Source organism: Neofelis nebulosa, chromosome 1, assembly GCF_028018385.1.
Source record: "Neofelis nebulosa isolate mNeoNeb1 chromosome 1, mNeoNeb1.pri, whole genome shotgun sequence".
NCBI classification, from domain to species: domain Eukaryota; kingdom Metazoa; phylum Chordata; class Mammalia; order Carnivora; family Felidae; genus Neofelis; species Neofelis nebulosa.
In genome coordinates, this window is record NC_080782.1 from 7,756,155 (window position 1) to 7,781,220 (window position 25,066).

Genomic DNA, 25,066 nt, shown 5'->3' on the forward strand with positions numbered 1-25,066 from the left:
CAGAGGGACACGAGGACCGTGATGATTTAATGACTTCCAAGTCATGTATCGTTCAAAGAGAAAGCATTTCCACTAGAGAAAACATCCCCACACGAACAGAAATGCATCTATATTCCTTACCACTGTGCGGCCCACTTCTCTTTAGAGCACCTCACCGTTTCATGTAGACAGAAGGGAGTTTGATTCTGACACCAGACAGACACCGGACTATTAGGATGTTAGATGAAGGTCGCTGAGAGAGGTCTGGAGATGGTCAACAGACACTTGAAGACATTCAGTGAATTCAAGTCAAGGGAAAGTTCTGGGTTTATGGCTCTTAATGCAAAAAGCTCTTTATGTTCTTGTATTCTCTGTGCCTCAAAGATGAGACCACCAGGTCAGGTCAGATGTTTTCTCAGATCCATCTTATGTTGCTTACTTTCATAGAGCGAGGACAACTAACTGGGAAAACAAAATGATAATCTCGAAATAGAGAAGACTTGAAGTTGCCAAACATCTCAGCGCATCAGAATCGTTCAGTAAACTCGGGGCGCCTGGGTGGCTCAGTCGGTTAAGCGTCCGACTTCTCCTCAGGTTATGATCTCACGGTTCGTGGGTTCGAGCCCCGCATCAGGCTCTTTGCTGAAAGCTTGGAGCCTGGAGCCTGCTTCTGATTCTGTGTCTCCCTCTTTCTCTGCCCCTCCCCTGCTCACGCTGTCTCTCTCTGTCTCTCAAAAATAAATAAGTGTAAAAAAAATTTTTTTTAAAAGAATCGTTCAGTAAACTTATTACAAATACTACTTCTTGGACTCCATTCTCAGAAATTATGATTCAGTAAGTTCGGGGGGTTAATAGGTGGGAAAACCTATAATTTTAGCAAGTGTCCCAGTTTGTCTGGGCAAGTTAGGTTTTATTAAGGAAGAAACGGGGATAACCGTATCTGCTCCATCTGGCTTCAAGGGATGCACCAGTAGACATGGATGGGTATATCATGTTGGTCTAAGGTGCATTTAACCAGATCCCATGAGCCTGGCCAATCACAGAAAGGAAAACTCTGAAGTGAGCAAGGGTATATTGGGTGCATTCCTACCTGACCTTCCAGGGTCTCTCCTTTCAGTCTTTTTCCACTTACTGATTGTTTGTTAAAATCTAGGACATTCGTGTTAGCCCGAGTGTACTACAGGATTGCATACATCTGCAAAACCCCCAAACCAGAATGCTTACACAAGATAGAAAGTTATTTGTTCTCATGTAAGCAGCCCAGCACTGTCATACAAGTGAGCGCGATGGAACCAGAGGGACCCCGCTTGTTGCACGTCACCACTTTGCCATCACTAAACCTCATGGTGTAAGGCAGAACTGGAGCTCCAACCATCACATCCCAGACAGAAACTGGAGGAATGGAAGAGAAGAGGCAGATAAGCCCTCCCTTTACAGAAACTTCACTGAGTTTGCGCACTACCCTTCCACTCACGTTCCATTGGCCAGAACTTAATCACTTGGAAACTAAGTCACTAGAAAGCAAGATTGGTAGATACCGTCTCTATTCTAGACAGACATGGGATCTAAATTTCTATGGAAAAAGGAGAACCAGAAACTGTTGGACAAGACATTGCTACCATATGTAGAACCTGTGTTTACAGCCAAGAAAAAGTCTTACGCACAAAGATGTTTGTTGTAGAATTATTGATAATACAGTTCACCCTTGAACAATAAAACAGAAAATCAGAGAAAATACATTTACAATACTGTGTCGTACTTATTTAAGAAAACAACAACAACGCATAAGTGAACCCCTTCAGTTCAAACCTGTGTTGTTCAAGGTCAATCGTAATAGCAAGTATTTGGAAACACATTAAATGATCAACAATAGGAAAGTCGTTAAGTCAACTATGGGACATCAATTTAATAAAGTAATATACAATCATTGCAGAGGTTGGTTACCAAGATTCCATAATCATTTTCAGTTTGAAACAGTGTCTAGCCTCTTCCACCTTCTCTCTCCAACATACACAAAGCACAAAAACTCAAAGCACTAAGATCTTAGACTGAGAAACAGACCAACTGCCCACTCTGGATGCACTGGGAGATGTTGCTTTACTTACCACCAACATTACACTCTCTGCCACTGTCAACTTACATTTACACAGAAATCCAAATCCAGGCAATAACTTGGCAGGAAGGAAGGCAGCAGAATCTTGGTGGTTTCTGGTTGATGATGTCTCAGGAGTAAGCTTTATGGGCGGAGACAGGGAGTCCTGACAGCAGCACTGGCCGAGAATGGTAGCTTTTCTTGTACTTCATTGGGTCTGACTATAAGAAAACAACAAGGGAGGGTGTCTCACGGGAGAACAGATGCACATTAGGTGAAAGACTTAGAACCTGGGAATCCTAGCAGGACCCCTGTACATCTGTGGACTAGAGGAGGAATCCATTCATCTCACAAGAGGGCAGAGAAGTCTCAGGCACACCCACCCGCCTTGCCTTCTCTCCTCGTAAACACTGTGTTGGAACAGGTGCTTCTTTGTTTGATGGTAAGTATTAATGAAAACACTATTTCAAATCTAGAAACACCAATAGATGAACAGATCTTTGATGACTCTTCTGCATTAGACAGACACACCTTGCAATTATTATTGTTATTTTTTTTTTTTTTTGGCATCTTCAGTAGGATTAAAGAAGGTCTGGCTATTTGGAAACACCTGCAGAATATCCAGAAGGCAAAACTGACCTGAGATGAGAAAACCAGAGCCTGATAATAAACAGGAGATGGCTGAGTAGGATGGCAAGAGACTCAAGATTCCACGCAAAATGAAAATGACAGGGCAGGGAAACACTATTTACGTAAATCACACAGTGATGAGTAAGCCCAGACCAGACTCATCTCTCAAAATGAAAGCACCCTCTCCACCCCTCAAAAATCCGAACTTGGAAACACAGAAGGGGAACAGTACAGGATGTGTATTTAACAAAAAACCAAAACTATAAAACATCACTAACAAAAGAAAAGAAAAAAGTGAACAAGACAGAGTTTCCATCTTTCTAGATTAGAGGACCTATAGAAAGGAAGGGAGACTCCCTCTGTTGGTGGGAGTGTAAACTTTCTGAGAAGAGGCAGCTTCTCAGGAGAAGTCACACTGCCTCCTAATGTGTTTTCGTATTTTTATCAGCATCCCCGTTGATGATAGGGAGCCGTTTTAGACATTTTTGACATTTTTCTCCCTAATCTCCCCTCCTCGTGAAATTTGAAAACTCCAAGTGTGCTGAGTACCTGTTTGTGTCCTGTGCATGTAGCTGTACTTTTTATACAGAAGCAAGACTTTTCCCACCCACTCCTATAAAAGTGTTTTTGGAGATTAATGGCATTCTGTAGAAATCAACTAAAATCATTTTCACGGTCAAGCTGTTATGACTTTGGCCAATGGGAGCACTTCTGAGCTGAATTCTATGCCCTTTTTGTCCACTAATCTGAGAACCCTTCCTCGCTTTCTGGAATCATGAGCAGTTCCAGCCCCAGCTCATACCTTTCCTGGCCTGAAATAAGCCATTTCTCTAAGGAGCCACGATTACTCATGGAGGTGAGTGGTGTTAAAGGGCAAGAGCTGGTTAGGAGGGGTGCTCACTGCTGCTGAGGTGATAATGTTTCTAGGCCATCTCAAGGGTCAGAAATAGAAAATGTACTTTAAAAATGAACACGGGGGATGCCTGGGTGGCTCAGTCAGTTAAGTGTTGGACTCTTGGTTTCAGCTCAGGTCATGATCTCGTGGTTTCATGGGTTTTGAGCCCCGCACAGGGTTCTGTGCTGGCAGCACAGAGCCTGCTTGGGTTTCTCTCTCTCCCCCTCTCTCTGCCCCTCCCCTGCTCATGTTGTCTTTGTCTCAAAATAAATAGATAAATTAAAAAAAATTTTTTTAATGGACACGGAAAGTACAGCACAGGGAATATAGTCAATAATACTGCAATAGCGTTGTATAGTGACAGATGGTGACCACACTTATCATGATGAACACTGCATAAGGTATGTAATTATCAAATCACTATGTTGCACACCTGAAACTAAAATAACACTCACTGTATGTCAACTGTACTTCAATAATAAATTCAAAAACAATAAAATAATGAAGATGTAACATGCTTTCTATTTAATTTTACTATTATAGTGTTCTTAGCTTTATCCGATAATATTTATAAAATAATTTTTAAATCATGATGCTAATATCATTGATAATAAAACCAGTAATAGCAGTTTATGATTTTTATGATTCTTTTTCTTTAGAGGCATCATATTAAAGATTTACATTTAGGGGTGTCTGAGTGGCTCAGTTGGTTGAGCATTCGACTTCAGCTCAGGTCATGAGCTCATGGTTCATGGGCTCGAGCCCCATGTCGGGCTCTGTGCTGACAGCTCACAGCCTGGAGCCTGCTTCGGATTCTGTGTCTCCCTCTCTCTCTGCCCCTCCCCTGCTTGTGCCTTGTCTCTCTCTCTTTCTCTCTCTCTCTCTCAAAAATAAATAAAAAATGTTAAAAAAATGATCTAGTACGCATATTAAAGTCACTTGAAATAATCCTTTCTCTGTCATGTCACCAATCTGACATACAATTGCATCTGTTTCAATTTGCTTTAAAATTACTAATACCTATATGAGTCAGAAGCTAAAACAATGCAAAAGGAACACACTGAAATGTATTAGTAGGTAACTATTTCATTGATTTCTTGTTCATCCTTCCACTGTTTTTACAAATGTGTGCACAAGATATAAGAGTATCTCTTATCCTGGCAAAGTTAACTTTACTAGTTAGCAGAATTTTCATTTAATACATATTAAAGATAAGTTAGCACCTCTTTTAAACCATTTTTCGCCTTAAAACATACTTAAAATTGTGTTTTATTAAGGGACACGTGTTAGCCTTAACCCACCCTGTTCTCTAGGCTTTTCCCTGCTTTTGGAAACATTCTTTTTTTCATATCCATGGAACACACCCCTTGACTTTCCTGCACCTGATATTCAGGCTCGTTTGAAGTCTCTCTTCTCACTGTCTCTTAAACACCAGTGTTCTCTATGATCGCCCGTGCTCATGTCTCTCCCTGGACAATTTAATCCACTCTCCTGCCTTTAATCTTCACCTGCATATTAGCAAATCTAAATTCTATAGCTTTACCCGTGACCTAACTCCTGAGCCCACAACACACACATCCACCTGCTCACAGGCTATCTCCATTACACATCCCACACACATTGGACATAGAGCACATAGCATTTTGAGTTCATCATCCTGTCCCCCTCCATCTGTCCCCCAGTCTTCTCGGTGTCAGACACTGCACCCACCTGATGGCCCAGCCATCAGACTTCCCTTCTGCTGTCACCTCCTCTCTTACCCAACTCCAGGGCCTGCTCTCACTCCCACCTGCCACACGGCGTCCCAGCCCATCCACTTGTCCTGGCCCCGTCCCTCTGCCGGGTCTTTAGGCCCCATCTCAATGACTACAACTGGATGCCTAGGAATTACACATTGTCAGTATAATGTTAAATGCTCCGAAAGCACCAACTCAATGCACTGACATAATATAAGCTCTTACTAACAATAGCTATAAGTATTACTAAGGTCATCCATGGATAACAAGATAGTCTCCAAACAGAATCTATCTTTAAGATTGGTTACTTTGCATTTGATTAATCAATTGCTTTTCATTTGATTTGATTCACATCCTCATTCTTATGTGCTTGAAGCTAAAACACATGTGATTTCCTAACTTGGAGAGTCATATAGAGATAAGTGGGGGTAACTCATTCTGAATGAGACAGTTGGATTCCAGACCACTATAAACAGCTGTCCATTCTTAATTAAATGCTATAGATAATGTTTTATCATACGCTCCTATTCCAAATCTGCTGTAAATCAGAGAAATGATGCTTCAGCCTTGAAACATCACTCGTAATAACAACAAGACCCCCAAAAAGGCATAGCCTTTTATTTTACCTCAGGTTAGTGGAGAATAGTTTTATTATGCCCGCCTGGGATACAGGTCTTTCTCTGTTGGAACATTCACTGTGAGGCTGAGATTACAGAAGTGCTATGTCATGAATACAGAGGAAATGTGTTTCTGCATAGTGTGAGTGATAATTAGCAATTGATAAAGAGCCTCAGCTGGGTTAAGACCTTGAAATAAATGGATTTATGTTGGAAGGTAAGCCAGAAAATATAAGGCTATCTACTGCTAAGGGGAAAAAATTACTGCAAAGTACTGATTGTTTAGCCAGAGGCTAAAATTTCTGCAAAAGATGTGAGATAGAAACTTTTGAATAATCAAAAGCATTACAATTTTAACCTCACCATCACTTGTTTTATTAATCCAGAGGTCTAATAGTTTTTACTGAAAACAAAAAATACACCTTCATCATGCCATGGCAAGTGAGTATCAGAGAGATAAGAATCGTGGAATGGGGAAGGGACCCAGAGATACCACCTGGCTGTTCCTCTGAGAATATTTCCTCTATCCTCTGTTTACAACCACAGACAAGGAAAGTTCTCATCCTCCAAAATCATTAATGTGATTCAAAATAAAAATCTCCTCTTGTTTTTAACATTCATTTATTTATTTTGAGAGACAGAACAAGTGAGTGGCAGAGAGAGAGGGAGGCAGGGAGAATCCCAAGCAGGCTCTGCACTGTCAGCAAAGAGCCTGACACTGGGCTCAATCTCACGAATCATCAGATTCACCTGAGCTGAAGCCAAGACCTTAACCGACTGAGCCACCCATGTGCCCCTAAAATCTCCTTTAGATGAAGAATTTTCTTTTTTTTTTAATTTTTTTTTAACGTTTATTTATTTTTGAGACAGAGAGAGACAGAGCATGAACGGGGGAGGGTCAGAGAGAGGGAGACGCAGAATCCGAAACAGGCTCCAGGCTCTGAGCTGTCAGCACAGAGCCTGACGTGGGGCTCGAACTCACGGACCGAGAGATCATGACCCGAGCCAAAGTCGGCTGCTTAACTGACTGAGCCACCCAGGCACCCCGATGAAGAATTAATTTCACTGATAGTTGAAATTAGAATCCAGGTATATTTCTCTTTCTGTTTTCAGTTGCAAGGGAGAAAAATGTCCACCACTAATTCCTGCCTCTGTGCTCTGCTGAAAAGACAGAAACCTGGTTCTACCAGATCTCAGTGTCAAGCTATGGGCCCAGGAGTGGCAGGGAACTGTACCTGCCCTTCCAGAATGGTCCAACTAACCATTGGAAGGGCAAGATGCTCTTCAGAGATTCAGGACGGAGAGGTGTAGTTGAAGTGTAAGTCAAAACCAGAGGCAGCACACCAGCAGGAAAAAGGGGGCTCAGAAGAGGAAACAGAGATAGGGGGCTTACCTGAGCAACGGGTATGAAGGTACAAGGGTATTACGTAGACCACCTACAGTTTTGCCTGTGGAGGGAAGTGACTGTTAAGTGCACTAGGTCTGCTGAAAGAGTTCTTGAGTAAACACAGAAGGAGATTAGATTGATGATCATAGATGATGATAGATGATGATGATAGATGATAGACAGATATATGTATAGCTAGCTATCTAGATGGATAGATGATAGATAGATAGATAGATAGATAGACAGATAGATAGTAGATAGATAGATAATAGATGTATAGCTAGATGGATAGCTAGATGATAGATAGATAGATAGATAGATAGATAGATAGATAGATAGATAGACAGATAGATGACAGAGGTAGGCAAGACACAAGTATAAATATCAAACTACTGAATTTTTTTTCTGGAAAATTCTTTTGCATAAAACTTGCTGCAAGGGATCTGGAAGTGCCAGTCTGACACCAAAGTAAGAGTCATTGCTCTGGTGCCTCTAAAAAACAGGACACCAGCTCTGAGGTCTCTTTCCTCTTTCTTCTCCAAGAGCATATTTTCATGGTCATAAAGATAATCTCATTTGATGCCTATTTAACAGAGTTGAACACAGATGTAGAAAAGCAGACCGACTCACTCAATCTGTGGCATTTTTCCTGAGACTGCATTCGCTCAGAGGTATTAGTCTTTCCAACACATTCCAATGCCTGCGGATTTTCTTTTTTAATCATGCTATGCTTTCATGTCCTTGGAAAAATCTAAGTTCATCTGGTAATTGGTCATAATCACTAAGACTTCAACAAAAAATGGACCAAGGTCATGAAGAGACATTTACAAAAAGAAGAAACAAACCTTATTAACAAGCATATGGAAAAGTATTCGCGTGCGCGTGTGTGTGTGTGTGTGTGTGTGTGAGAGAGAGAGAGAGACAGAGACAGAGAGAAAGAGAAAGAATTGAAGCAAGTAATAGTTTTCTGTACCAAATTAGCCTCTAATTACAGCATAATTATATAATTAAAATCTAATATCAAATTATATAATTATAACAGCTGCAGAGCACACGGACGAGACAGGACACATAGTGCCGTTGGGAACGCAGCTAGACAGAATTCTGAAAGGCAATTGGACGATATTATCGACAAACACCAACATGTGCATTTCCAGGGGTGCAGGAAGCTCAGAAATAGTATTTTGTTACGGGGAAATAGTGAAAATAGAGAGCAAAGTGTTATGCAAGATGTTTTCTATGGCGTTATGACGAGAAGCAAAAGATTACATAGCTGTATAAGCTATGGAATAATCTCACAAAACAGTAATATGAAGCTATAAAAACGTTAACAAAAATGATAACATTTAGAAATGCTTATTTTAATATAAATTAAAAATAACAAGATAACTGACTTGTATAACACACAACACTGGTTAGACTTTTTTAAACTAGAGAACAATAGATACCAGAAGAAAATCCAATGAACGATTGCAAGATGATTTTGAGGGTTTTTGTTTTGTTTTGTTTTTGCTTTTGTGGGTGTGAATTCCTTGGCAATTTATACTTCTTTCTAATGAGCATATTGTATTTTTTCCCCAAATCACAACGCATTAACTTTAAAGAACACATAACCTTCTTACCAGATACGTCTTTTTTACATCTTAAAATTACTATCAACTTCTTGTCTTTTCTCTGCCAAGGCAAAATAATTCTTGTTCCTTAAACCTTTTCTTCACAGTCTTACCAAATCAACTCTTTAATTACATTTGTTACCCTTCTCTGAAAAGTTTCTCTAGGTCCTTCTTTAAGAACTTTCCAAGGAAAATTCTGACATATTATGAAAGAGCTCATAGGATCTCTGTTATCAGAGATAGAAAGCAAGGAAATTTTTAGTTATCTCTGGGGTTTTTTTTTTTTTAGTGTTTATTTGTATTTTTTAGAGAAAGAGAGACAGAGCACAAGTGGGAAGGGGCAGAGAGAGAGGGAGACACAGAATCTGAAGCAGGCTCCAGGCTCCAAGCTGTCAGCACAGAGCCCAATGTGGGGATCGAATTCAACTAGATACGGCTGCCCTCTCTGAAATTGCTGCTTTGGTAGGTCGGACATTGTTTAACAGAACCAAATAAATTAATATGTGAGATGTATATCCTTCCTTGGAGATCAAGAATTGAGATCCTTCGAGGCAGGCCTTTGGCTATAGCGCTAAACTCCCTGCTGTGAAGACAACCTTTGAGCCTCAGCCCCAAGGTTGACTGGCGAACTTGGCCCCAAGCAAGCAGCAAAAGAGGGCATCTCAAGCGAGTGATTCCTGGCTGCTGACTGCTCTGCTCAGAGTGAAGACTACCTGGGTCCCTACCGTCTCCCCTAATCTCTACCACGTCTGCGTTCAAGGCCCCTCAGCCGGCGCCCACAAATCTGGAGGAGCACGGAGTCTCCTCACATGGAGAAAGAAGGATGCGCACCGAGCCTGGCCCAGGTGAAGGCACTCGGAGAGCAGACCCAGGAGCCGGGCCGCCAGGGTTCAAGTCCCGCCTGGACCACATTTCCACCTCCACCTCCGGCTCCCACTTCCTTTATCGGGAACCGGAGCCCCAGATGGCCTGTCTCCGAGGGTCACGTCAGTCCTGGTTGGGTCGCCACATACAAAGTCCTGCAACCTAACAGTGCCTGGCACGCCAAGAAACTCCAGATGCTAGCTGTTCGCGTGACACGTGCATTTCCAGACGAGTGTGTGCGTCCGTTGAAACAGATATAAAAATATGCCCGGAGTACACAGTTACCTATGCTAATGTGTTCACACATACGGATGAAAGTTTGTACCATGAGAAAGAAATACCTCCAGATTAAATACAGCAGAGCAACCACAGCAAATACTTGTATTTTCCTAGTTTCAGCTCTAGACACTCCCCAGGGACTCAGGCGATCCCTCTCTCCCCTGCATTATAAACACGACTGTCAAAATTAATCTGCAGTATTAGGGGTAGTGTTGACAGTTTCATCTCTATAAACGTTATTACTGTATCTTTTTTCGAAACCCACAAACCTCTGCCCATCTTCTCCATCCAGAGGGAGAAGCATTTCTCCTCATCGATAGAAATTCAATTTGCTGCTCAAGTTAAGAAGCAGTAAACTTCTCTCCCCCTTGCTTTACTGCTGCTTTCACAATCATAAAACGAGCCTAACGTTTAAATGTTAGAAAGCACTTAATGTTTAATCGTTGGAGATTAAGTCGCTTTCATGATGCCTGAGCTGCCTGGCAACAGGTTAGGCATTGATTGCCCGCCTGCTCCGAGGGGCAGGACTGCAGCTCGGAAAAACATCTGCCCGGCTTCCCAGGGCTCGTAAATGCCAAAGGATATGAAAAGTTTCCTTTCCCAAAGTAGTTGCAAGTTCCAAGGAGCCAGCGAAGAGCAGCGCTGGGCCACACTCGGTTCGCTAAAGGAGAAACATGTGCGCACAGGAATTTGTGATGGTCTGGGGCCCCAGAGTCTGGCCAAGCTGGGGCCTCCCAGAGCTTTGGCCGTGGCCAGGAGGAGCCCCTCGGTCACCACACTCTCGAAATGCAAGGAGCAGACAGGGCCTCACGTGAGAAACGCCTCGAAAAGGCCCATTCAGCATTCATCCCGTGTCATGTGGCTAATCTAAGAACCATTCCCAGCAATGTGCTGGCACTCCACGCCTATAGAATGGTTTTCTTTTGTCCCTCTCAATCAGACCAGGGAACAGAGGCCAAAGAAGGAAGGGAATAATTGCTGGCTGTCCCCCATTCAATCTCTAACAGCCAATTTTGAAAGAAAAGAATTCAGCACGAATTCTCAGAAGGATGTTAACATCCTGAACGACATCCTAGACCCAGACCTCGAGCCCAGAGGAGGCTTTGTGAATGGGGAGCACTGCCCTGTGAGGAAGGACCCAGGGTACCACCATGACAGCCATTCCCTACTGAGTCACGTCTCAGGAGCAAAGATTCTGAGTTCAAATCCTTGCTCCCCCACTCGCTGACACCCTGAAATTGGGCAAGACCCTCTCTCAATTCAGGTTCTTTTTTATTTATTTTTTATTTTTTTTTAATGTTTCTTTATTTTTGAGAGAGAGAGCCATAGAGTGGGAGTGGGGAAAAGGCAGAGAGAGACGGAGGCACAGAATCCAAAGCAGGTTCCAGGCTGTGAGCTGTCAGCACGGAGCCCGACGCGGGGCTCGAACCCACAAACTGTGAGATCATGACCTGAGCCGAAGTCGGACGCTCAACTGACGGAGCCACCCAGCTGCCCCTAGGGTTCTTTTTTATAGAAAGAAGCTCATGATGTAGGAAGATTGTGCAGGATGGGTCATCCAGTAGGAACCCAGTGGATGTTAATGCAAACTGAATCTAGAATAAATTCATCATCAGAGCCCAGCAAAAGCCAGTTGTGTGTGTCATTTGGAGCTTCATCATTGAATAAATTGTCTCCCTTAAATCCCTTTATACTGAGCTTCCCAACCTCAGCACTGTTGACAACTGGGGCTGGATAATTTGTGTTGTGAAAGGCTGTCCTGAGCACTGTAGGATGTTCAACAACATCCCTGACCTCTACCCACTAGATGCCTCTAGCTTGCCCACCCCCAAGCTGTGACAAACCACTGTCTCCAGACACATGTTCCCCTATGTTCCCTGTGGGGCAAAACTTCCCCCAGCTGAGAACCTCCGCTTTGTATTATCATCGGATGCTGGGAACTTGTCGGCAAAAAATATTCTTTGCTCCCCATAGACTGCATATTAAACAGAGTCAGGTAACTTTCCAGGTGATGGCGCACTTATCGGGGCACATGGGAGGCTCAGTGGGTTAAGCATCCGACTTCGGCTCAGGTCACAATCTCACTGCTCGTGAGTTCAAGTTCTACATCGGGCCCTGTGCCGACAGCTCGGAGCTCAGAGCCCCGAGCCGGCTTCAGGTTCTATCTCCTTCTCTCTGTGCCTCCCACGCTTTCTCTTTCTCTGTCTCAAATATAAACACTTAAAAATAAAGTTCTCTGGTGGCTATTCTCTGAAGGCCAGAGACTGGGCCTGTGGTGACTGGGATGGACATGATGGAATCCCAGAACAGCAGAAGTGACAGCACTTACCTACAAGCCAGGTGAACATCTGGGCAGCAAGGATAAGGTGATCATCAGAATGTTTGATTCCCACAGAAATCTTAGGTGGTGGCTAATTGACCAGAGTATCCCTTGCGAGGAAATAGATGAGTGGCACCCTAGACCTATCCTTGATCCATCTAACAGGGCCCATGGTAGCCATACTGGAGAGGCAGCTCGTCACCCAGTTTCCAAGGTCAGCACCTGCCCGGGAGCTGCACCTACGAGCCTGGCTCCTCTTACCCTCCTTCACCCCAGACCCCTAGCCTCCCTCCTTGTTCTGTTTTCCTCCATGATATTATCTCTATCTGAAATACCTTCTTCCTTCATTTGGCAGTGGCCTTCGATGAACTAGGCATTGCTCTAATGCAGGGACGACGTACGTGAACAAAACAAAATTCCAGACTCGCAGAACAGCCCTGTATTTGTCTGGCTTATTACCTATCTCCCCGATCGTATTGTCCTAGAGAGCAGGGATCTTGTCTGTCTTGTTGACTACTGTGCCCCAGCATCTCAAAAGGCACCTGGTGTATACAGTAGGTGCACAGTAAATAGGTGCCGAACGAATGACTAGATCATCTGCTTGCTGTTGAGAAGAGTCTGTGTCTCTCCCGTGGTTTCCCTTTTTCTCTGACATCTCTGAGTCCCAGCCTTGCTTCCTCAGTCGGGTCACACCACAGGCCAAGCCCTGGTTATGCTTGGTGAGCATCTCAGTCAAGTTGATGGGTGACGACGCAGGGACAAGTGGCCCAGGAAAGGTGTGGCCGTCAGGAGGATGATCAGAATCACTTAAGGGAGCTTTGAAAGAGCACAGATCCCAGGGCACAGCTCTCTGGGCTTCTAATCCTCTCCATCTGGAATGGGGTCCAGAAATCTGTCAAAGTGCCCAGGCAGCTTGGGGTGGGGGGGCTCTGCTCTGGCACACCCACACTCAGTATCTTCACTCCATCCTTGTTCTTCTCCAGGAGCGTCAGTGGCTCCCTCTTCTTCCCCAGAGCGTGATTCTGAGAAGGACCGAGCGTGTGTGGGAGCACAGGAAGTTGGAGAAGAGAATGGAATATTCCTCTGAAACTGTAGATGCAACACTAATCTAAATGTCCCCAGAGAAGCCCACCCCTCGTGCCAGCAGAGACATCTCTCGAGCCATGGCTTGTCTTTTCACCCCAAATATGCAAAGAAAAGGCAACAACCATCACCTACAGCTGTGACAGTCATGCATAAGTGATGCAAAATGACACCTCGGGATGCAGAGATTCCTGTTCCTCAGCAACGTGGGGTCACCACTGACATGCACCCCTGATTTTCCCATCCACAGTTCCCAAGACGGAATCAGTCAGAGGTGCTGGGAGCTTTAATGCCGAGTGAGAGTTTCATTCTGAGAGCCTTGCTCTCCTCTGCATCACGTCAAAAAGCAAGCCCAGGAAAGGGCCTCTCTGATATGAATATTTCAGGATGAGAAAAGAAGGTGCGATGATCTCATTGTGAAGGAAGCTCGGTCCCTCGAGGTCATCTGCAGAGCTGGAAATGATTCACATAGAGAACACTGACCTTCAGCGTTTTCTCTGCTGTGCATTTAAACATCGGCCACGGGCTAACCCAGCAGTCCACGGTGGGAGCTTGGGAGGCTCGGGTTTCAGACCTGGACTTACTGGATATGTAAGTGCAGGCCGGGGGCCTGATTCCAGAAGCCTGTGCACAGACACAACGTGTTACACTGAACTTCTGAGCTCAGGCCCGCCACATGGGTCTGGGTCACCAACCGCTGTCCAGCGGTACAGGCACCAGGGCCACGGGGGCTGTGGAATCTGAGCAGATCGGCAAAACCAGGCCTTGTCACGGCAGCAGAAAGGCAGTGACAAATGTGGGAGGGATTGATGGAAACCTAGCACGTACATGCATAATCGAGGCTGAACCCCCAGGTTGCTGACATTCTAGCTGCTATGAGAAAGCAAGGGATAAGAATTCACACATAACACCGGCAATGAAATGACGTCCTGATTTACCAAACAATGAAATACACTGAAGACCAGCCTTAATCTTTTATAAATCCAAGCAGATGTCCTAAGTGAATGAAATCTGTTCCATTACTCTTTTTTTTTTTTTAAGACAAAATAAAGAAGACAAGCTTTCAGTGAGGTGATGAAACTCCTTGAAATTACTATCACAGCACCCTCGACGATCTCACAACGGGGAGGGTGTTTTTCTACATTGAAACACGACAAATTGTGCTTGAGGAACCCAATAAATGTAAAATTACTCAAAGCTCGATTTCGGCTGTCAATAAAGAATGAATGAGCAAAATTCTTTACAGGCTTAACATCAGAGGTATTGAGCATTTTGTGAGGCTGAACCACCACGGATGAGTAGCTTTTTTATGTAAAGTAGTGTCAGAGGGAGTAAAGATACACCTATCTAAAAAAAAAAAAAAAAAAAAAAAAAAAAAAAAAAAAAAAAGGAGTTCATTACAGGTGATTATATCCTTAAAATCACAAGCACTATTCTTGCTTTCCAATATTTCACAATTAAGCATTTATATCTTGGCCATTTTAATATAGAATATTTTACGTGATATATTATGTGCTATGACATTCAGCCCCTATCAGGCCAGACCCGGGTCAGTTCACCTTTGAATGGACCAAGATTATCAGCAAACAAGACGACTATGCCGTGAAAGCTTTGGACCATCACGCTTACTGCCACGTATTTCCCGCATCCGATTCCCTCGTGGGGATCTGCTACCTATTTCGTTCATCACTTCAATTCCAGCAGCAGAGAATGTGAGATAAACTAAGGACTGACCTGCGCAAATGGAATATTCCTCACTCCTCTTCAACTTTACCTGGGAAGCGGATGCCTCCAGAAGAATTTACCTCCAGCTCTCACATCTCTTCTGAGATCCTCCCGAATTTATCCAACCAGCAAGTTTACCGCTCTTCTTAAACTTTCCAGAGTTCACCACTGAATGAACGGCACGAGTATTCACCCTGTTTTTCTCATTTGTCCTTTCCCATCTGGTTTTAGTTATACATCATCCTGCCATCTTTTAGTCGTGAGTCTAAAGATTAGAGCATGCACCCTTGACCTTTTCAACTCTAACATGAATTACGATTTTTGCCACCATCGAAATACTGTTCCAACACGTGAACTCCATTTGCCCCTTAATGTCTTTGAATAATTATTGTCATGCATTTTAACTCTATATATTCTACACTTACTTTAAATCCCAAGACATCGTTATTATTTTGTATAGTCAGTATTCATTTATTTCCACTGCCTCTACTGCTTATCCTCTCTTACTGTATTTTCCCCCCGATGGTATTCTTTTTTTTTTTTACCTGAAGAACTCGCTTTCGAATTTCACTAGCAGTGAAGTTCTGTTAGTTACAAAATCTCTGTTTATATTTATTTAAAAATGTCTTTATTTCACATTGACTTTTATTTCATTTTACTTTATTTTAATGTTTATTTATTTTTGAGAGAGAGTAAAATCAGGGGAATGGCAGAGAGAGGGAGACACAGAATCGGAAGCAGGCTCTAGGCTCTGAGCTGTCAGCACAGAGCCCAACGTGGGGCTTGACCTCACGGACCGTGAGATCATGACCTGAGCTGAAGTCGGATGTTCAACCGACCAAGCCACCCAGGAGCCCCTATTTTATTTTATTTTAAAATGTTTATTTATTTATTTTCAGAGAGAGGGGGAGAGAGAGAGCCAGCAGGGGAGGGGCTGGGGGGACGGAGAGAGAGAGAATCGCAAGCAGGCTCCACCCTGTCAGCGCAGAGCCCAACACGGGGCTCAAACCCACGAACTGCGAGATCATGACCTGAGTCGAAATCAAGAGTTGGACGCTTAACTGATCAAGCCACCAGGCTCCCCCAAGCATAGGTATTTTAATGTACATGTGCGGAAACTCTATCATCTGTGGGTACGCTTCTATTGTCTTTTTTCCCTTGACGCTGTTTCTTGATATGTCTGGTAATTTTTTCTTGAAAGTCAGACGTTATCTAATAAAACTTGCAAAAGCTCTAGAGCACATTACCTTCCTCCAGGAAAGTTTTTCCTATATTCTGGTAGGCAGTCTATGTTGAAGCCGACCACCTCAACCCAACTAGACATTAGACTGATTTGAGGCAAGGCTGCAGTTTTTATAAATCCCTGTCTGTCTCTGGTTCATCTCTGCTCCTGGGATACAGCTTCCCGTGGGTTCCAAGTAGAAGCTTGGGACACCTACTGTGTACTAGGACCTCTCCTCCTTGGCAAGTCCTGACCTCCATTTTTTGTCTCCTGGAAACCTTGAGACTTCTCAAACCTCCTGTTTTCAGGAGCTTTCTACTCAGCTCCTTAGCATCCAGCCCAGTATAGCTTAAGAATCAGGTGAATACCTTAAAGGGGGAAAAAAACCACCAAAGTTGGACTTCCCTCTCCAGGCCATGCATATTTCCAAGACCTCGGTTTCTCCCGTTCTGCCCACCTTGGCAACTTCAAATTGCAAATTTTTGCTCTCCAGCTTCACGTTAAAAGTTGAGCTGGTTTCTCTACCTTTTATCTAGGGATCTCTTTCTGGTTTCTCAACTCCTCACCCCCTGTAAACGCTCTGAGAGAGAAGCAGCTCACAAGCGTTAGCTAATCTTTTGGTAAGTCCCTTCCTTCTGAATTGTTTGCCTTCTAAGTCTTCATTGCTTCAGCATTTCTTCCGTGTCTTCCCATTCAGATTTTAAGAATAGATTTAATCAGTCTTCTCTCAATTCTTCAGGAAAGTCACTGATCTGCTGCAAGCCAGAAGCTGAGGAGTCACTTCTGACATGCCCTTCTCCATTACGCTCATCTTTCAACACTTCCTGAATGTTTCCATCGCTTCACTTCTCTCCATCCCCTGCAATACCATTTTGACTCTGACTTATGTTACCGGTCTATCCCCATCCACTCCTTTCTCCTTTCGCAACCACAAAAGAGCAACCACAGGGATGCTTTCTCTAAAAGTAACCAGTGGGTTGTTACATTAAAACAGCATATTAGTTTTCTATTAATGGGTAACAAAGTGCCACAGAGTTAAATTGTCTACTGTTTCATATATTACTTTCACAGAAACCTAATAAGGAGAAGGGATCATTATCAGAAAGAGATCTGAGCACTTCAGGGGTGAAAACCTCACCTCTAAAAATATCCAAGTTCTGCTAAATTTCTTGCCACTGTTCATGTGCCCACCTGAGAAGGAATAATGCATGTTACAGAATGCGTGCCAAACACTAAACGTTGGAGTGACGAGATCCGATAATCTCAATTAGCCCTCACGTTAACCCTATCCTATGAAGTAGGTACTATCATCCAAGAGCTAGGATTCAGAGGACTTGAATAATTTACCTAAGGGGGGCAGTTAGCAAGTGACAGCGTGAGGATTTGAACACAGATAGAAAGAACAACAGCGGTGTCTGCTCTTACTGGTTCTACCAAGTCAGTGCTTCTCAAGCTCCCAGCAGTAAAGGTCCAAACGATTATTCTTAATTCCCCACAAACCATGCACCAAAACCTTTGTGAAATACAACAGAAATAAACTATTAAAATAAATAAAATCATACTAACTGGGAATCTAATTTTTTTTTAGGCTCAGTGAATATAAAATTGTTCTGTCAAATTAATAGAAAAGTTTCTAAATGTTTACTCTCAATTTCTGTATTTACATCACTGTGGACCAGCAGCAAACGTTGTGCAGATCAGCACAGATCTGACTGGCACCATGGTCTACTTCCTCATTGGCTGTGAATTCTGTATTCTCTGTGGAATCTTCCCACGTATCGTTGAAGCCTTTTGCAATGGATACAAGTTTCCACACACAAAAAAGAATCCAGTCAAAGTCCCTTCCAAGCCAGCCGGTTCCTGAGAACAGAGCCAGAATTAAACAGAGGCTTAGAAGGAAATGGCTCTTGCCCGGGGAATTTTCCCAAAGCTGAGGTCTGATCGTGATATCTTTATGATTGATGTCTTCAATAGCATTGATTGACTTCAATTTTTTTCTACATTCCCTATTGGACTTGAAAGGCCCTCTAGAATCTGGGCCCTACCAGCTTTTCCAAACCTATTTCCTGTTACACTCTGCTATGGACTAAATGTTTGTATTCCCCCAGAATTCATGTATTGAAGCCGTAATCCCTAATGTATGCTCACTGGCTCTCTCACTGTCTCTTTCTCTCTCTCCGTGCCTTCCTTCCTCCCTCTTTTCTTTCTTCTCTTTCCCTCTCTCCTCCCCTCTCCCTCCCTCCCTTCTTTTCCCTCCTCTCTCTCTCTCCTTCCCTCTCTTCCTCCCTCTCTCCCCTGGTTTCTCTTCCCTCTCTCTCCCTCCTCCTCCTTCTCTCTCTTTGCTCCCTCTCTACTCTGTTGCCTCCTCTCTCCCTTCGTCCCATCTTTTCTTTCCTTCCTCTCTCTTCCTCCCTCCCTCTCCCCTCTCTCTTTTTCTCTTCTCTTCTCTCTCTCCCTCCCCCATCTCTCTTTTTCTCTTCACTTCCTTTCCTTCACTCTCTCCCTCTCCCTCTCCCCCTTTCTCCCTTCCCCTCTCTCTCCCTTCTCCTCCTTCCTTCTATTCCTCCCTCACTCCCCCCCTTCTCTCTCTCCTTCCCTCCCTCCCTCCCTCTTTCCCCCTTTCCTTTCTCTCTCACCCCTCCTCCTTTTCTCTTTTCTCTCCCTCCCTGTCTCCCCCTTCACACACACTCTGAGCACTCAGCAAGAAGGCAGATGTCGATAAGCCAGGAACTGAATGCGCTGGCACCTTGAACTCAGACATCCCAGTTTCCAGAGCTGTGGGGAATGAAATTCTGCCTTTTAAACCACCCAGTTGACAGTATTTTGATAAAGCAGCCCCCCACTGCTTTTTAGTGTAAGACACATTTCTCTGAATCCCAGACTCTCCTGGACGCTTCACTGTTCCTCGCACTCAAACCAGACTGTTCCATTTTGATGCCCTTCACTCATTCTCACCTCTACCAACTTGTGTCCATATCTGAAAGATTTTTCTCACTATTAAACACAAACAGACCTACATCAATCCTTAAAAACTCAATGCAAAATGTAAGGATGCTTGGGAATGTCTAAGTGGAGTAACAGCGACTGATTAAAAAAGAGAACACATAAATATTATATTCTCCATGAATACCAACACCATTAAAATATATGATATAGAAATAAAAGTCGGAATAGACTGTCATTAGATATTTATCATGGGGATTTTACATTTTTACATGAAACCTTGTTTTTTCTTTTTTTTAATGTATAGAATAAACAATTTTATGTTCAGAATTAACAATAATAAATCCTATCTGTCTTTAGCAGCCAATGTCAAATGTTATCTAGGGCCCGATTAAGCCCCAGAGCTCACGCCCGTCACCAGTGTGGCACATTGCATCGATTTTCCTTCCCGGGGGCCCAGTGGCCCCAAATTAGGTCCACGGCCCCCACTTCTTCCCCTCTTTCCACTGGGGTTAATTCTCAGGATATAAAGTGGCCAACAGCGCCCTCCTTCTACAAACACCATGGAGTTTCTTCTCCTTGTTTACCTACCGACTACTGGTTCCTACAGGGAACAGGGGATTTAAGGAGCACCTGGGTGGCTCAGTTGGCTGAGCGTCCAGCTCTCGGTTTCAGCTCAGGTCACGATCCCAGGTTTCGTGGGATCGAGCCCTGCGTCGGGCTCTGAGCCGGGTGTGGAGCCCGTGAAAGATTCTCTCTCCCCCTCCCTCTGTCCCTCCACCCCCTCAAAAGAAAAGGTTTTAAGAAAATGCAAAATATTCTATCTGAGCATTTCTGGCCCACATTCCGAGGTGCACTGGAGCTGCTTCAGTTCAGGAGAGGCACTGCTGTGCATTCCTTCCCAACCACGCGTTTACAGGAATATCAGGTTGGTAGCTCAAAATCAGCCATACTGGAAGCATTTACCCCATGGAACTGGATGAAAGGCACAACAGAACTCCCTTCTCCAAGCTCCAGAGAGCCGGCTCTTTATTTTTTTATTATTATTTTTTTTAAGTGTGTTTATTTATTTTTGAGAGAGAGAGAGAGAGAGAGAGCAGGGGAGGGGCAGAGAGAGAGACAGAAAGAATCCCAAGGAGGCTCCTTGCTGTCAGCAAAGAGCCCAACCTGGGGCTCGAACTCATGAACTGTGAGAGCAAGACCCGAGCCAAAACCAAGAGTCAGATGCTTACCCGACTGAGACCCCCAGAGATCCCCAGAACCGCCCCCGCCCCCAGAACCGGTTCTTAACCATTTACCAGCAGGCCACTGTCTATATTGAAATGTAAACGGGGCTGAGCCGGCTGACCTGAAAGACAGGCAAGCGGAATTCCTCCATCGTTTCTAATGAAATGATCACCTTCAGCAAATTCCACCCATTTCTGTTTCCCAGCGCTCAATGTCACGGGGTTTGTACACTTCATCTCACCTTGACCCAGTGCCTTGTACTGGGTGTGATACCACTGGCATGTTTTTCTGCCAGATTAGTATGTGTCATTACATCAAAAGCTCAGTCCATTCCACATTGTCTCCCCCACAGAACCTGGGCTCGTGCTTTCCATGCAATCCACGTTTAATAATATTTGGTGAATAAATTACTTGCAAGTGAAATTAGTTTCTGGAGAAGCCCCAGTTGAAGGCAGAAGTGAGGTTAGTCACCTCCAGGGGGTAAGACAGACATTCAACGCGTCTTAGCCTTGAAAAAGACACAAGGCGCTAAGGACGTTGCATTAATTCAAGTAGAATTGGGCCTCGAGTATTTCGGAAATGTGACAGACAGGAACTAGATATCACACAGGAGAGCAAAAAGGGGGGGGGGGGGTAGGAAAGAGGCTGAAGCCAAAATCAAATGAGTCCATTTGCAAATTCAGCCTAAATTCAAGGCTGAAACAAGTGATAAAACGAGAAAAGCTTGCAGACTGTCCTCCAGATGCAATGGATTATTGGTTATTCTTTTTAATTTGGCTTACTAACGGACTTAATAATTATTGATAACAGCATTGAGCATTTCCCGGGAAATAAAGAGGCACATTCTGGGAAAACAATCCAAAGCAAGAACAAAAATAAAACCAAACCGAACAGAAACACAAGAAGCAGTGTCAAATGCTAAATAAAATCTAAAAGAAGAAATGAAAAAATATTATTCATTTATTAGCATAAGCTCGAGGATAATGTTTCACTCTGGGACCAATTACTGCGAGGAAGAAGCTAGAAAATGGAAGCCATAAACTATTTTTTAAAAGAGCAAAAAAAGGGGGGGGAGACATAAATATAATTAGATGAGATTTATAGGAACGAAGAAGATTTCCAAATAAAGGGCTAGAGAACAAAAAAGGTCTTTGAATGCAGAAAATGGGAACTGCAAGGGGAAAATAAACAATATGCAAAGTTTACTAAGTCCCAAAACTTTGAGTGCTTATCCACGGAGTCTGGTGCGTCATTTCCGCACACAGGACCCTGTCTCTCCGGGACAAGAAAGCGAGTTTGTGGAGGGCAGTGAGCGCACCCAATGCATTCTGGAGGCCTCTTCAGAGGCTTGCCACGGTGTCCCCCCGACAATACATGTCCAACAAACACCGAGTCCTGCTGTCTGTGTTTCCCAGACATTCCTCCTCTCTGGATTCGCCCGTCACACCCTTGTCCCCTCTCTTGGAATAATAAGGTAAAATGACCAGAACAAAGACCATAACCTTCCCACACCTTTCCATCAGTGCGTGCCTGCCTTCTCTTCCAAAATGTCCAACATCCACCTTCTCTGAATATGTTTATTCACTAAGCTGAGAAACTGCATTTAGGTAAAAGTGTTTGCTCATGTCTATACCAGTCACCACACACACACACACACACACACACACACACACACACACGAACACCACTTACCCTAAAATTTCTTGAGGGCTCAGAACTTCAGAACACCAATATTTCAATATGTGCCAAACTAAGCTGGCCAACAGAAAACACAATTGACCCACACTTTTCTGCCTCACCGACCGTGCATTTATTTAGCTTCTCTCTCTCTCTAATTTTCTTCTGAAGGCTCCTTTTCCCTCAGAGATAACTGAGGGCAGCCTCAAAATTTCTGTCCCAGACCATCTGCTCTTGGCTGCTGAACGTCTCAGTAGCATCATTAACCCCAAGGTGTAACTATGAACTGGGAAAACATTTCCCAAAGCTATAGCCCAGCTATGACCACTCACCCTCTCTCAAGTTCCATTTATGTAGGTACCTGTAGGACACCTCACGGATGCCCCCCAAACACACAAATCTCACAAGCTGAAATCCGAATGGATCTTCCTCTCTCAAAACAACCTTTTCAAATCATTCTACAAAGAGCCTTATATTCACAGGCATCAGGTTTCAACCACTTAGAAACATACACACATCTTTTCCTTTGCCCCATGTCTAATCTTGCATAAAACATTACACGTGGCGAGTGGATCTATTTTAGACTTAAAAAAATTTTTTTAATGTTTATTGTTTTTAAAAGAGGGAGGGGGAGGGGCAGAGAAAGAGGAAGCACAGAATCTGAAGCAGGCTTCAGGCTCTGAGCTGTCAACACAGACGTGGGGCTCGAACTCCCGAGCCGCAAGATCGTGACCTGAACCGAAGTCAGACGCTCAACCGACTGAGCCACCCAGATGCCCTTAGACTTTTTTTTTTTTTAAACATGACCTGAAGTCCCCATCCACACACTGCTCTCCTCCAGCCCTTTGGCTGAGCATCTTCTTCCCTCTTCCGTGCTTCGGGAGCACATCTCTGACTTTGGTGTGTTTGTGTCTAGCTTACGGCATTCCTCTCAAGTTAACAAACGCTGTGTGCGGATGCCTATTTCTGTTGCTGCTATCAGCCTCTTAAAGCTCAGATCCACGTCAAATTCATCTACACCGTCCGGAAATAGCTAGCACAATGACTGGCAAAGAGTAGGCATCTGATAAATATTGCCACCACGCATAAGTGATGTTAGAACTTGCTTGCTTAAATGAGGTATTCGCTGTTAGCTTGTCCTAAAGGGAGCTGAGTGGTTGCGTGCCGCGGGATCAATCACAGAGAGCACATCACGGCCAGCTTCCCATCAGCAGATGCTGCCCATTGTCGAGCCGCACGCGGCCCTGTTCAGGCACTGTTGCCAAACAGAAGGTTCTCTTGGCAGGAGCGTTGGCACACTCTGTGTTCTGCAGGCTGCACCCCTGAGCCAGCTTCTCCACTGGCAAATGAGCCTTCTCGGAACTGGCTGGTGCCACCCTCCAAAGGCCTCCTGCCACCCAAACAGATGGGCACAAATGTGTACATCAGGTCGGAGCTCCCAATGAAAGATTTGTCTCTCAGACATGGCGTCACCTCGTCCAAACAGAAAAGCACACTGCTGGGTGATGTGAGGTGTTGGGAAGGAATCGCTCTCCTCTTCTAATTTTGGAATCCATTCGTTAAAAAGTCCCAGACCTGGAAGTCGGAGAGAGGATGAGAAAGAGCTGAAAGAAAACACCATCGTCCTTTAAAGCTTTGGCTGGTGGCATCCGTGGAGCTGGAGAGAGATGCTTTCTCTTTCCAGGTGGAGCTCAGATTTGAGACATGTCGTGAAGCAGCAGCTAAACTCATGACGGGGACTCCTGTGGTTGCCAGTGGGGAAGCAGGACACCAGACGCTTCTCTCAGGGACTGGCGTGCCTCCACACATAGGGGTGAATAAAAGTTTAAACTCTTCCCATCTGAGCCAACATCTGTAAACCACTTTCCAACAGCGTGGGTTCAGAGAGAAGAATGCACTCTACATCCCGCCTTATTGAGAACCTGGTTGCAGTCGTGTCCAAACTCAAGCTGCAAACCTTGATTAACTCAGAGGTTATCTTAACCGTATGACTGCCCGAGCTGGCTAGACAAAACCATCAGTGGCAGGAGCAGCCAATGTGGCCTTTGGAGGACACTACAATTTTAAAAGCTTGCAATTGACAAAGAAATGATACCACCTACAACTCGAAAGCACTTACGTTCCGTGTGTTTTGTTTTTTGTTTTTTGCTTTTTGGAGACACTGAAGACAGGAACTGTATTGATCTACTTAGTCAGTAGATCTCACAAGTAATTTCTTCCGTTGGGACTTGTGTTTTTGCTCTTACGTTCCAAGCTCTAATGTACCCATGACTCATTCGGAACACAAGAAGTGCAGCTTGAACGTCCCAGTCGGTCAACCACGGGATGTGCCAAATAGCTAGAGGACCATGGGGAAGCCACACGGTGGAAAACAGATCATCCGGCAGAACAACTGTCCGTTGGCCAGCAGGTGACCGAGTTCCTGGACCAACACGCTGCCCAGTCCTGGAAGGTGCTCAGTCTCTGAAATGGGCTATAAATGTTCATTCAGGGCTGTAACGTTTGGAAGCTGAGAGCCTTAAAGACCTCAGGCTTTGCTGGTCACTCTAGGGCCATCAGGTGCTTCTCTGTAGATAAAATCCATCCAGTCTACTTATTGTCTGCTTTTTAAAAGTCACTCTTTGTTTCTAGACAGCTCCACAGAGGCTTGACTAGGGATTAAGTATCCATCATAAATGTTCAGAGACATTAAAAAAAGAATAAGAGAGAAAAGAAGAAAAGTTGAAACACCCACTATAGAAGGAATACCTCACTGTGACAGCTTGAAATGTTGCATT

General features: G+C 44.1%; 1 long non-coding RNA gene across 2 annotated transcripts in view; it reads right to left on the minus strand.

Moving 5' to 3' along the window:
- Positions 1-1,506: 1,506 nt before the first annotated feature.
- The window catches only part of LOC131503821 (uncharacterized), an 85,383-nt gene continuing 61,823 nt past the window's right edge, over positions 1,507-25,066 (minus strand). For both annotated transcript variants that reach the window (XR_009257631.1, XR_009257629.1), the window contains exon 2: positions 1,507-2,292. This is a non-coding gene — a long non-coding RNA (uncharacterized LOC131503821). The remainder of the gene's footprint in view (positions 2,293-25,066) is intronic.